Source organism: Psittacula echo, assembly GCF_963264785.1.
Source record: "Psittacula echo genome assembly, chromosome: 3".
Lineage (NCBI taxonomy): Eukaryota > Metazoa > Chordata > Aves > Psittaciformes > Psittacidae > Psittacula > Psittacula echo.
This window is the reverse complement of record NC_137736.1, coordinates 80,979,313-80,992,671: the sequence shown is the minus strand read 5'-3', so window position 1 is coordinate 80,992,671 and position 13,359 is coordinate 80,979,313.

The following is a 13,359-nucleotide window of genomic DNA, read 5'->3' as shown; positions in this document are numbered from 1 at the left end:
AAAACTGAGTGATTATGTCAATGATCACTTATATTAAGAATATGTAATAAGATGTAAAAAAATAAAATATATTAAGAAAGCTCTGCTCAATTTTTTTAAATGTCACATTACATTTGAAGATTTTTTAAATCTGAAATCGATGTCTCTCTAAGCAATAGTGCCCTTAGTAATAATACAGAGTAAATTACCATAGATATCCTGAAGGAAGGCTTGCATAATTCTTACTAGACACAGAAAATGGAGTATGTCCCCTCATGAAAAAGTCAAATGTTAATGTTATTTAAAATATGCCCTCTAGGTGATGTTATTTACCATTACAGAGGTACATCTTTAGTAAAGAACATGGGAGAATTCAGCTATTTTTACAGTTTAGGGAGGAAAATGCTACCAATTTTAATCTCATTTCTCAGGATCTTAGAAGTAAGAGATAAGAAAGACCTGTTATAATGTCTAAACAACCTTTTGTAAGTGCAGGATTATTATGTTGCCAGATGTTTTCCAGTAATTTTGCTAGTCCAGATTTGAATGATGTGCAAAAATTTTCATTTCTCTCAGTAAGATCTTTCACAGCTTCCCTGTGAAAGCTTATACTGCTCTGATGAGAAAATAAGCTGGGAGGCAAGGAAGATTCTGACCAACAAGAAAATCCACTGCAGCTGGAATTCTGAACTTGCTGGAGTGCTTTACCTAATCGTGAACCCTGACTGTAGGACAACATCAGGTTGATGTGACCTGCCCATCTTGATTCCCTTCCTGTGGCCCCTGTGGCACCAGACTTGAGAGGCAAGGCTGCTGCATTCCTGGCCGTCACATTGACAAAAAATCAAGACTGGGCACCTGTCAGGACTTAGGAACTGGAAGCTTTCTAGGACTGTCAATACAGACATGGTCTGGGTGGTTATTCTGTCAGAAGAAAAACCTCTGCAAAACCAGAGATAGGATGTCAAGTTTTGCTCTAGGACCCTTCCACACCCTTTGGCTTTTACTTCTATGTGCCTTAAATTAGAATTGTGTCTAGTAATTTATTTCACATTTAAAGGCATGAAAAATACTAATTGTATAATGGTACTGATTTAATTAGAGTGTCAGCTGCTTACTTTCCAGAGTGCCTAGTGGTGATTCTGGGATAATATTAGCAACCAAGCAACCAATGAAGCACTTGGTTTTAATTCCCTTTTACCACCTACGTGACAGAACATCACTCACAGTAATTTTCTTTATTATTGCTGCATTTTTATGAGAGCTACAGTCCTTTTGCATTTTACAGATTTACCAAACTGCCTTAAAAGCTGGAGTTTATTATGAACAAAATCAATGAATTGAAATAAAATTTGTAGCAGCTGTGTAACAAAGAAGTTCTTAGAAATCTGTGGACACGAACCAACTGTGCATAATTTTCTAAGGGATTTTAAATTAAGCATATTTGCAGTACTGAATTTTAATTAATAGATCTGACTATTCCCTTCAAGACTCACACCCACATTATATGTAGTGAGTACTTGAGGAACAGCTTGCCAGCAACCATGACCCTATCCTCAAAAAAAAAACCCCAATACCCGAGTCTTAATGAAATGAAAGTTTGCCAGTGACGAATTATGTAAGGAAGTTTTGTTTGGTTTTTTTTTTTCTTTATTTCCCCTTTCAATGATAAAATATCTTTTCAAAAAGCACAAAGTTTCTGTTATTCTGCTTTATATGCTGTTAGAACATTTCACTTTATAAAGCACATGGGTAAAATGCATAATTAGTCCTGGAAGGAGGCACCTAAAACCTCCACCACATGCCTCCCTTTCCAGTTTATGCATAAAAAACCCTATGTCTGGCCAGCTGAGTCTTGTACATAGGCACCTCAATGGGGGAACTGGTCTGAATGCCCCTCCAGCCTTTTGATTATGGTGTTCTGTCAAAAGTCAGTCCTGCGGCTTTGAAACCACCCTGCTAATAAAGGTTGATTTCCCAGGTTCTCTGATTTGTAAGTGAGCTTTCACTTCATGGCAGTAGTTCACAAAGGTGAGAAGTGCATGGCATCCTGAGGTTTCAGGTAGTCAGGAACTCAGACAAAAGGCCATGTGAAGACTCTGCTTCAAAAATTCCTAGCCAAGCAGTGGATCCACTAACCAATGGATTAGATAGCCTTTCATTTAGAACTATAAAAGGCTTTATATTCCTCTGAATTTTGACATAAGACACCATAGTAATATCTGCACTATGGGTATATATAACCTAATGCAGACTTCACATACATCAGTGTGAGTGGCTAGATAAAGTGAAAAAACCCCACAGTTTGGCCTGTTTAATCATGAAACGACTCTCCTGGGAAATGAAAACTTTCTTTGAAATAACAGTTATTAACTCGGGTTTAGCAAAGGCAAGACTTTTCTTCAGTGGCTGAGACAGTGAATGTGAGCTGTGCTGAGTTGCGTGGATTTATCACCCTAACTGGCAGTACCATAGAGGTCACAAATATTTGTTCAAGACCAGAAGGGAAATGTGGGACAGATCATGCTAAAAATACCAGGTTTTAGGACCATCTTTCTTTTTTTTTTTTTTTGGCAGAAATGAATCCCCATAAGTGCATTATACTCTCTGTATGTAAAAATTGTGAGATCTTGTCATCATTTGAACACACACATTTCAAAGATGTTGGACTGTGAAAGAAGGATTTCTCAGTAAATCATAGGAAATCACTGTTAAAAACCAAGCTACTAATATGTCACTAATACGGGAACATAAAAAATGTATTACAGAGTAGTTTAACATAGTTTCACACTTCTCAAAGGTGTTTATTAATTAGTATTCTCAAGGACACTGACGTTTTTCAAGAAACAATTACATAACATTCTGAATAGTAAAATAGCAACTGGTTCCTAACTAAACACACCTGACTGTTGTAAAATTTTGATCCTGCTAACTTTGAGCAAGGTGGCAGAACTGGTTCAGTAGTGTCAAGGGATGTATTTTACAGCCCCTGAAATACACTGATCTGAGAGAATTGTATTGAATCCATGATATGGAAAGCTTTGTGCTTGTGACTGAAGAGTCTAGTTAACTGCTCTTTCGTTAAGGGCCTGAGAAAGCAAACAGGTTTTTCAGGCTTTCTGTGAAGAACTGTAACGTTATTATACAGCAGCACTCTCTTCCAGCTCTCAGCATGGCACCTTGCTAGGGAGGATACTGCATATGCTCATTAAAAAAAAGTGAGGGAAGGGGTTTACTTTTTTCCCTTGTTGTTCCATTTCCTCACTGGGTTCTGCAGAACTTATTGAAGAATAGTCCTTAAAATGCCAAAAGCAAGTTTGAAATGCTACATAGAGACTATTTTTAGGAGTGTCCTTGATAAAATATTGCAATTCATGTATATGCAATGTGTTAAGTATACTTCAGTGTTATAATCTTAATTTACATTTGTAACAGATGATAATTAGTGTGCCAGGAGGGAAATAAAAGGAGAGATGATGATGTGCTGAACTTGATTAGTGACAACTCTGAAGAGGGTAAGACATGAGAGCCAAGAAACTCATCAGCTTACAGTTTTCTCTTTTCCTCTTGTCTTCCTTACCCTTCCCTTTCCTTTCGTTCCTTCGCTATTTTACATTTTTCCTTCATTTTCCCTTTTTCTTTCTTTAGCACATTTTAAATGTATCCTACTGTCTCTGAGTCTAAAACAGTATTTTTTTCTTTACAGCTATAAAATCAGATTCTTACTGGGACCATGCACTATTTTACTCTGAAAGTATGAAAACAAAAAACACTAGAAGTTTAAATAATGTTTTTAAAGTGGGGAGGGCTCACACAAGTTTTTCTCCTGTGAAGATCTCATGATTCCCACAGCTGACAGGTCTCTCCAGATCTATACAGTTATTGAAGCCTCTTTGTCTCAGAAATATCTTTGGTGAGTACTGTGGAACTATGTTCTTTGAGGAATATTGAAATAATCTTTACATGTCCACAGCATACAGAAAATAACCTTAAGGATCAGACAGGAACATAGAGATATTATGAATTAAAATACATAAGATTTTCACAATGAAGTCAAAATTTGAATGTTCTTTATGCTTAACAGCAAAATAGATTTCTAAATAATGAAGACAATGTCCAGAAACACAGCTACAAATATGAGATAAAAAGAATAAGAATATAATTGGTTGAGGAAATACATAATAACAATTTTAAATATTTTCACATTGAAAAATGCAAAAGAGAAATTAACAAAAAGAGAAAGCAAAATAGCAAGAAAAAAAAATTAAAATTTCCTTGCAAAAGCAAAGGAGTTTTGGGAAATGAGAAAGGTAGGTGATGAGTGAAGGATAGTATCTGGAAAATTTCAAAGAGAATGGATGTTAGATATTCTACAAAAAAAAAAAAAAGAAAAAAAAAAAGAGAGAGAGAGAAAGGAAAAAAACCCCACTGGATTTAAGAGTTATTTCAAAACCAGGAAAAAGTTAGTGAATGGAGGTTGATATTACAGAAGAATTAACAAGATAGAAAGAAAAGAAGCATGGGAAATTAAAAAGCAAAATTGAGAATATGAAACTGAAGTTGAAAAGACTCAAGGTAGAGGTAGTAAAATAATTCATAGTACATTTGTCATTTTGCACAAATTGATAGATTTTTCAACTGAATGGAGAAAGATGACAGCAAATGTGAAAGTACTTAAAATAATGAAGATTAAAGAGCTTGTCTGTGGATTTCCTGAGCAAAGAGAGAAAAAAGCAAAAATAAGATGAGAAAATGAAGGACAGCAAAGTTACTCAAGAATACATGCTGGGATGGAATTTGCAGATGTGTGACTTCAGTTTGATTTTCAAGACAGACGCATGATTTCACCCTGGTGTATGGAATCGAGGCTGATACTACTAATGAAAGAAGGGGGGTATGAGATGATGAAAGCCTTTTTTGTTATTTTTTCCCCCTGAATAACTATTATACCTGAATTTGACTAGATAATATCAAATCTATTAACATCTATTTGTTGGCTATCTATGTTTAAGCTATGAATAAGGCAGAAAAAAAAATTGCCTTCAGTCTCATTCTTGTTGTGATATAGTTTTACTATTTCTAGGTCTGGGCTGCCACCGAGTATCTTTACCTGACTTTACTGACTATTCATGGAGACCCATTGGGGTGATACTGTGACTTCTGTGAGATTGCTCATTCATAGAATCACAGAATCATGGAATCATGGAATCATAGAATCATAAAATGCCATATCGGAAGGAACCTCAAGGATCATCTAGTCCAACCTTTCTGGGCAAGCATGACCTAGACTAGATGACCCACCGTTATGTCCCAGTACATTAAGTACTACTAGGCTGTAGGTATGATGCAATGGTTCAAGTGATCCATGTTTACTTGACTGCATTTTCAGTACTTCAGAACAATAATTTTCAGCTTTCTGTGAGTTTTCAAAACATCTGTGATGCTGAAATCTGAAAAGATTGTCACTGTAAAAACACCACAACACATTTGGTATGATAACATAAAAACAAGGGAACAGGGTTTTTCTACAGTGTAATTTTAATGTATCTTTCCAATGTTACTTTATGACTCAGTCTATCATTAGCCTTCTAACTTCTCCCGCTGGCCAAAAAAAGTCAAGGATTTAGGGTCAAATTATCGTGGCTTTGAGTGATGCATCAGATTTATGGGTTTCCTTACATAGCAATGTTTTTACCTGCCAACACCTGAAAATTAAGGCACCTACAGTGCAATTATGAGTAAGAAAATAAGACTCAGTATCTGACTTGCCACATTAAAGTAAGGTATTTGATGGGTTGCATTATTTTCGATTTTTCATGTACAAAATTATATGCAATTTAACACTTGCAATTTTAGTAACTTCTCTACAGAAAGTTACAATAGTATATGTAAGGCATTACTCTGAAAACCCTTCAATTACCAGTCATTAGAGTAATTTCCTGTACCTACAATAGAAAATAATGCCTGTGCATAATTTCAGTTTTTTGCTTAACATGTTGTTGAGCATTAACTTTTATTGGCAACCAAGAGATTCAGCAAATAAACACAATTAATCTTGCCTATGCTCTTTACTGTGCCAGGGTTTTGAAATAGGTGATCTTTGACATTTAATTCTAAGTGGTAGAACTCCTACAAGAAAATGCTTTTTCCTTTTCCTTTATTTCATGTAACATAATGTTTATTAGAAGTAATTTGCTGATGCAGAGATACTTATTATTTTAAATAATTCTGCATGGATCATTAAAAAAATCTTTTTTCTAAGCAGATAGATTTATTACTTGCATGTCCTACACATCAAAATCTGGAAAATACAGGAATGATGTTTTTGAATTAACATTAACACACCCTTAACTACAATTCCTTTCTGTATTAAAATATTTTTGACATTTTGTATATACTCCATTTGTCTCCTATAGAGACTGTAAATTAACTTAGCTGGAATTTGTACAAGTCATAAACACTAACATGGTTACATAGATTCTTAGTCATATTCTTTATTTACAATTCTCTTTGCTTCACTTAAAAATATGTTGTTTGCATGATAAAATAAAAATAAAGGAAGACACTAAATAAAAAAATAATCAAAGATAATAATGCAAGTTGTTATATCCACAGGCACCACTTGTTTTTCAGTGTATTCTGAGAGTCCGAGAACATCAATTTCATTTTGTTTTTACTGTTATCATCACCAAAATAACTTAAGTGCCTGTAAGGGAAGAACTCCGTCATGCAAGGGGAGAAAATAGAGGAAACAAAGACAGTACAGTAAAACAAATTTTAACGAATTTCTGTCAGATTTGTCATATGTAAAGGTTATGAAATATTTATCTGTTTAGTTCTTCTGATAATTTATGTAAGAAGAAATTGTGTTTCTCTCTCTCTTCCTCCTCGTTAATCAGAGAATATACCTGCTCATTAAATGATTCACTGAAATATTAAATTACTTAGCACCTCTTTACCTTCTGCTATAGGGAGATAGAAACTCTCCTAAAAGTATGAACCTTGTGGTCATTAGAATATTTCAGCCCTATAATATACCCAAAATCTTTAAATTCTACACATTTCTTTTGATCCTTAGTATCTTTTAGAATATAAATCATGGCTTGTTATGTTCCATAACTCAATATAGCTCCACCGCACGATTACTGATGTTCAATTTTTAGTGTATTTTCTCTTTGTATAGGTATTTTATATCTCCTCATCCTTTTCCTCCTGCCTGTCATCTCGTTTCCCCTCTTCTTGTCTGCAGCAGGAAAACTCAAGGCTATCAGCTCTGCGATCTATTTGTGTATGTCTTGTTAACAGTTTATGATCAACCCTGCTGGGGTTAATAACCAACCTTAGTTTGCACAATTGTGTCTAACAATGACACAATTTATGGTGCATAAATGTTCCATAGTCTTTGTCAGGTTATCTGGTAAAGGCTAATTGCATAAAATGAAGACCTGGCCAGGATTAGACTTGTCCAGTGAATTTAGGACACTGAGTTGGCAGCTCCCTGGGGCATCCAAGGATAATGCCCAGCCCATGGGAATAAGCTCTCTCTCTTAATGCTGCATAAAGGGGTGGGGAACTGCCAGCAGCTTCCCTTCTGCCGGACTGGGACAGGAGGATTTGCCTGGGTCCTGAAGATGTCTGGAGATGACAACCCCCAGGAGCTTTGTTGTATAACTATACATTTTATTCCAAAGTTGTGTCCACTGTCCCTTAAGAAACCCTCTAAGTAACTAGCTGTCTTCCAGTGTCTGTATCTTTTGTACTGTTACAGTTTCAGTGCTGTTGAACTCTTATACAACCCAAAATATTCTTTACATATGCCAAATATTCTTTTTTATTTTTTCATCCTATGTGTAAAAGCGTATGTGTAGTGTCATTTCCCTCTCTTCCTCCCTTCCCCTCTACCTTTCCCCTCTCCCCTTTTTATTTCTTTTTCTCACATGAAATCAAGCTTTGCATGCTGAATACTGGACACTTTCCTGCTTCAGGTTGATTTACTGATGGATTTTTTTTTTTTTAGTTTCCATGGACAGGATAAAATCCATAAGCATAATATCAGCTCCATCCTAGAAAATACCTGTGTGGGAGTCTCTGCTACTCAATAAAAAAAGTTCCCAAAGTAATTAATATTTTTATAGCTGAAATATCAAGGTCTTGCTCATGCCAACACTGCTGAGATTAGCTCTCTCTGCAGTAAACTGGATGTTACTGCAATAAACTGCAGTAAACTGTGGTAGATAGCAGCTGGCCCTAGCTGTTCTTTCATTTTATGGTGATGCTTCTGACACCTTATGATGTAACTGATATTTAGATTTTATTTCAGTCCAAAGTTTTTTTTTTAAATAGCTTTCTCATGGTCTTTACACGATTTTGTTTTTCCACTCAGGATAAATGCTTCACTCATTTTATTACTGCTGATATTTATTATATGGGGATTGCAGCTGAGAACTGAAGAAGACCTAGGTTTTGTATAGGCTACTGGAGGAGCAGAGAGTGCTTCTGAGCTTTTGGAGAACAACCTGACACTCACACAGAATTCAGCTTAAAAACATCTCTGGGTCAGATTTATCTGACATATCTTCCTATATAAGCACTTACATAGATATAGGCTTTTCATGTAGCCAATGGACAAGATTAAGCACTTAATTTTTTGTGAAGCAAATACCTAAAATATATGACACATCATTTTTTTTTTAAAAAATGCCCATTTCCACCATCAATTCTGAAGGGACTTGACTTCCTCATTTGCACATTCTGTACTATAGAAGTCTATGGTTAATGAGGTATGACCTCCCTCAGTGCCTGAATCCAAACTGATTGGGAATGTGCAATTTGAGTTTCAGCTGTTTCACATTTGTTTATGCCAAAGCCTGTTTAAATAAGATTCTCCACTTTCATTACCCACATTTTGTTTGGTATAGAATATGCTTAGCGTGGAAGTAATATTCTATTACAGGTGCTGGGGAACCTTCGGAGGCTTATGTTTGAAAGCTGTCCTCTCCTCTTAAAATATGCTAATATAAACCAGACATATTTTACGTCATAAAGACCAGCAATCTTCAAACAATGTATTGCAAATAGCTCAATATCCTGTTGTCCAAAGCAATTCATTTGCTGTTGTATTGATCCACTCAAACAAGTGATTCCATCAAGTCTTTATAAATTTTGTTCTCTTCTTGGTACAATAATGTCATGTAAGAAATATTACAGCTACTGTTCATGTAGAGACTAGTTCAGCTTGTGTGATAAACAGGTAATCAGTCATAAACCCCCTAAGGGACAACCAGCAAACATCTGGAAATGTCAAAGAATACCTGGTTAGACCCCAAGCCAGAATCGACCTTTACAAATATACAGTAAAGAAAATATGATTTTGCAGTTGAGCAGGCTTATATATTTTTTCCCAGCTTTTTAACACTTTTTTTTCACTTTTGGAGTCCTCCTCAGCTTCCCAATACAATATAATCTCTCTCTTACTAAACTTGCTATAAAATTTCAGTTGCAGGAGAAACTAAAATGTCCTGTTAATTACTACCTAACTCTTTAAATAAAAAAAGGAATCCATTGCACTGTGAATTTTGCATAAATATTAAAATGAAAACATTCCCTGGATTTCAGGCACTTTAAACAAAACCTGACTTTTAATCATATAAAGTATTAAATTCTTTCTACATTGACTATGACCAGAGTGGCACTTTATGCCTAAATGGTTTAAGAGTTTTCTCTTCAGTGATAATTAAAGATTAAATTTTCTAAATATTTAAGTCTATGGTTCAACGCATGCTGTACACATGTGCAGAATAGCCAGGTCAGAATATTAGAATATTATTAGTGGTCAATTATGTGAATATTATTTTCTTCAAGCTTCTTCAATTTCCTAAGCTTTGTTTAGGGTAGTAGTACTGCTAATGTATGTTATACAACTCTAATAAAAGCTGTTCATTTATAATGTCCAAAAAAATACAGTAACATTAGAAAAAAGCTGCAATGTAGAACAGCTGTTGCTTGTTGCCTTCAGTCTTGTTCATGCTGAGTAGGAATTATTCCAGATGTATTACAATCCGTTTGGATGACTCCAAGGTATAACTGAACTCACAGTGTGATGACATATTTCCACAAAGTAAGCCTACGATTCCATAAGTACTTTCTTCTGTTGGTGAATCTGATTTACTTTTTTTTTTTCCTTCATCTGCTCTTACATATGCCATCACTCATCTGCCTATGAACAGCATAGCTGTACTTTTGCTTCGGAGAAGTGCTACAAGCCTGGCCGCTAAAAAGGCTTAAAAAAAAACAACAAGAAAAAAAAAAAAGAAATTATGATGAATCTCATTTTTGTTCAATAAGGTATGTTGTTATTGAGTTTAAGGAGGCTTTGGTTTCGTCTTTTCTATGTTTGTATGTGGAAGAACTGAAAACCAGAAGAAAAAAATATTTTTAATTTGTTTATTCCATAAGGAAAAAACACATGTATATTCACCTAATATTTAACATCAAAATTCATATCTCAAAAGTTAAAAACTCAGACTGATAGTATTTTTCTTTGAATGAACTATAAAAACTAACCATGTAATAGTATTGTGCATGGACAAGTTGCTTTCCACCTCCTATGTAAGTCTTTGCTAAGAACTTAACTAACGTGACCAATTTTGTGAACTGAACTGTCATTCAGATACCTTTCCCCAATATTTTGCACTTTTCTTCCTTCTGCTTTTGCCAATATTTTCTCTCTTTTTCCTGACAATTTTTAAAGAATATTTAATAAAACCAGTAAATATTATCATCAGGGTGTCATAATCATAGAATCATAGAATAATTAGGGTTGGAAAGGACCTTAAAATCACCTAGTTCCAACCCCCCTGCCATGGGCAGGGACACCTCACACTAAACCATGTCACCCAAGGCTCTGTCCAACCTCACCTTGAGCACCACCAGGGATGGAGCATTCACAACTTCCCTGGGCAACGCATTCCAGTGCCTCACCACCCTAACACTAGAGAACTTCTTCCTTATATCCAATCTAAACTTCCCCTGTTTACGGTTTAACCCGTTACCCCTTGTCCTGTCACTACAGTCCCTAATAAAAAGTCCCTCTCCAGCATCCTTGTAGGCCCCCTTAGATACTGGAAGGCTGCTATGAGGTCTCCACGCAGCCTTCTCTTCTCCAGGCTGAGCAGCCCCAACTTTCTCAGCCTATCTTCATATGGGAGGTGCTCCAGTTCCCTGATCATCCTCGTGGCCCTCCTCTGGACTTGTTCCAACAGTTCCATGTCCTTTTTATGTTGAGGACACCAGAACTGCACACAATACTGCAAGTGAGGTCTCACAAGAGCAGAGTAGAGGGGCAGGATCACCTCCTTCGACCTGCTGGTCACGATCCTCTTGATGCAGTCCAGGATACGGTTGGCTTTCTGGGCTGCGAGCTCAAGCTGAAGCTGGCTCATGTTCATTTTCTCATCGACCAACACCCCCAAGTCCTTCTCTGCAGGGCTGCTCTGAATCTCTTCTCTGCCCAACCTGTAACGGTGCCTCAGATTGCTCCGACCCAGGTGTAGGACCTTGCACTTGGCATGGTTAAACTTCATCAGGTTGGCAACAGCCCACCTCACAAACATGTCAAGGTCCCTCTGGATGGCGTTCTTTCCCTCCAGTGTATCAACCAAACCACACAGCTTGGTGTCATCGGCAAACTTGCTGAGGGTGTACTCAATCCCTCTGTCCATGTCACTGACAAAGGTGTTGAACAAGACTGATCCCAACACCAATCCCTGAGGGACACCACTTGTTACTGGTCTCCAGCTGGACATTGAGCTGTTGACCACAACTCTTTGCATGCGGCCATCCAGCCAGTTGTTTATTCACCTAGTGGTCCACCTGTCAAATTGATGTCTCTCCAATTTAGACACAAGGATGTCATTCAGGACAGACAGTAAAATTCATTGCCTGAAGCAACAGCCTCAAAATCTTATTGCAGGTTGAATAAATAAACAAACATGAACTAGTGAATAAATATATATGGAACAAGACAAGGAAGTTATTGTTTAGAGGGGAAAAAAAAAAAAAGAAAAAGCCTGAATATATATTAGAACTTATTTTGCTTTATGTTTAATATTAATGAAACCTTAACAAAAATCTAATTAGATGATGCTAAGTAAGGCTATGCATTCAAGTTGTTATTGTTGGAAAAGCTAAAAATTTCTAATGATTAAAGTAATTAGTTGCAAAAGTTTGCCACTGAAAATTTTAGTGATGCTAGTCAAATGAAGCTATGCAGGCAATAGCCATAAAGTATGAAACCCAGAAGCTAGCATACTCCGAAGCATGAGAGATTGAATCATTAAAACTAGATTTTTCCCTCCCTCCCCCCAAAAAAATCCTTTGAAGTCTCCTTGGAAAAAACTTGAAATTTGACCCTTGAAAAATTATTTACTGCTTAAATATCAGATGAATTGCACAAAATACAAATTACATGACCAGCAAGTTTTATTAAATATCCCTTCTCTTTTCCTTTCTTCTTTCTCTTCCCTTTCCTCTTCTTTCCCAGTAAGTTGTTTGGATGCAACATTAATAAATTTGTGGATGGCTTTCCTTCTTATTTTAAAAGTCATTAGGTATTTTTTTGTAAATTTGTCGTAATTTGCATTTTAATTTGACATCATGATTAAAAACTGAATACAGGAGTTGCACTTGTGTTCCTAGTTCTAGTGGTTTTTAACATTATTTCACAGAGAACATTCATTATAGTAATCTTTCAAAATGTGCAGAGTAAATCGATGCTTCATACAGCAAGGAGTATAATGTGTCCAGAAAGAAAAAATAAATTTTAAATCTGAAAATTTTCTCAGCAGTTTTGGACAGTCTGACATATATATGGCTTGCTCTTATTTTTAACACTTAGGTTAAGCCACATCCTTCCACCATGCTGAAATGCAGAAAGAAGCAGAACTTTAAATACAATTTAATCAACCAATTTCCATAAGAATTGTAGTTTTCACTCCTCTCCTTTTAGTAGTTACAAACTTTCTTATTTAATCCTGAGGTGTCCTAATCAACATGTACTCTTTTAATCTCACCTTGCTGATAGTAGTAGTCATTTCATTTCCCCTCCAGATTGTTCTTACAGTAGGTTACTGTGGTAACCTACCGATGATAGCTAAATTGTTCCCACTGTCCTGTTCGTAGTTCATCTCATAGTTATTATTCTTCAGGAAAAGTAGTGCAATTGGAGCTATTGAGTTTTAATTACTCTCCGTTTTTAATTCAAATCTCCAGTGACTTTGCCTTTTCTTAATATTTATAAGCAGAATTATATTTGTGCAATCATTCTTTCCTTTATATCCAAAGAGTACTGGGTGGTTTTGAACCATAAACAGAAGGAAAGAA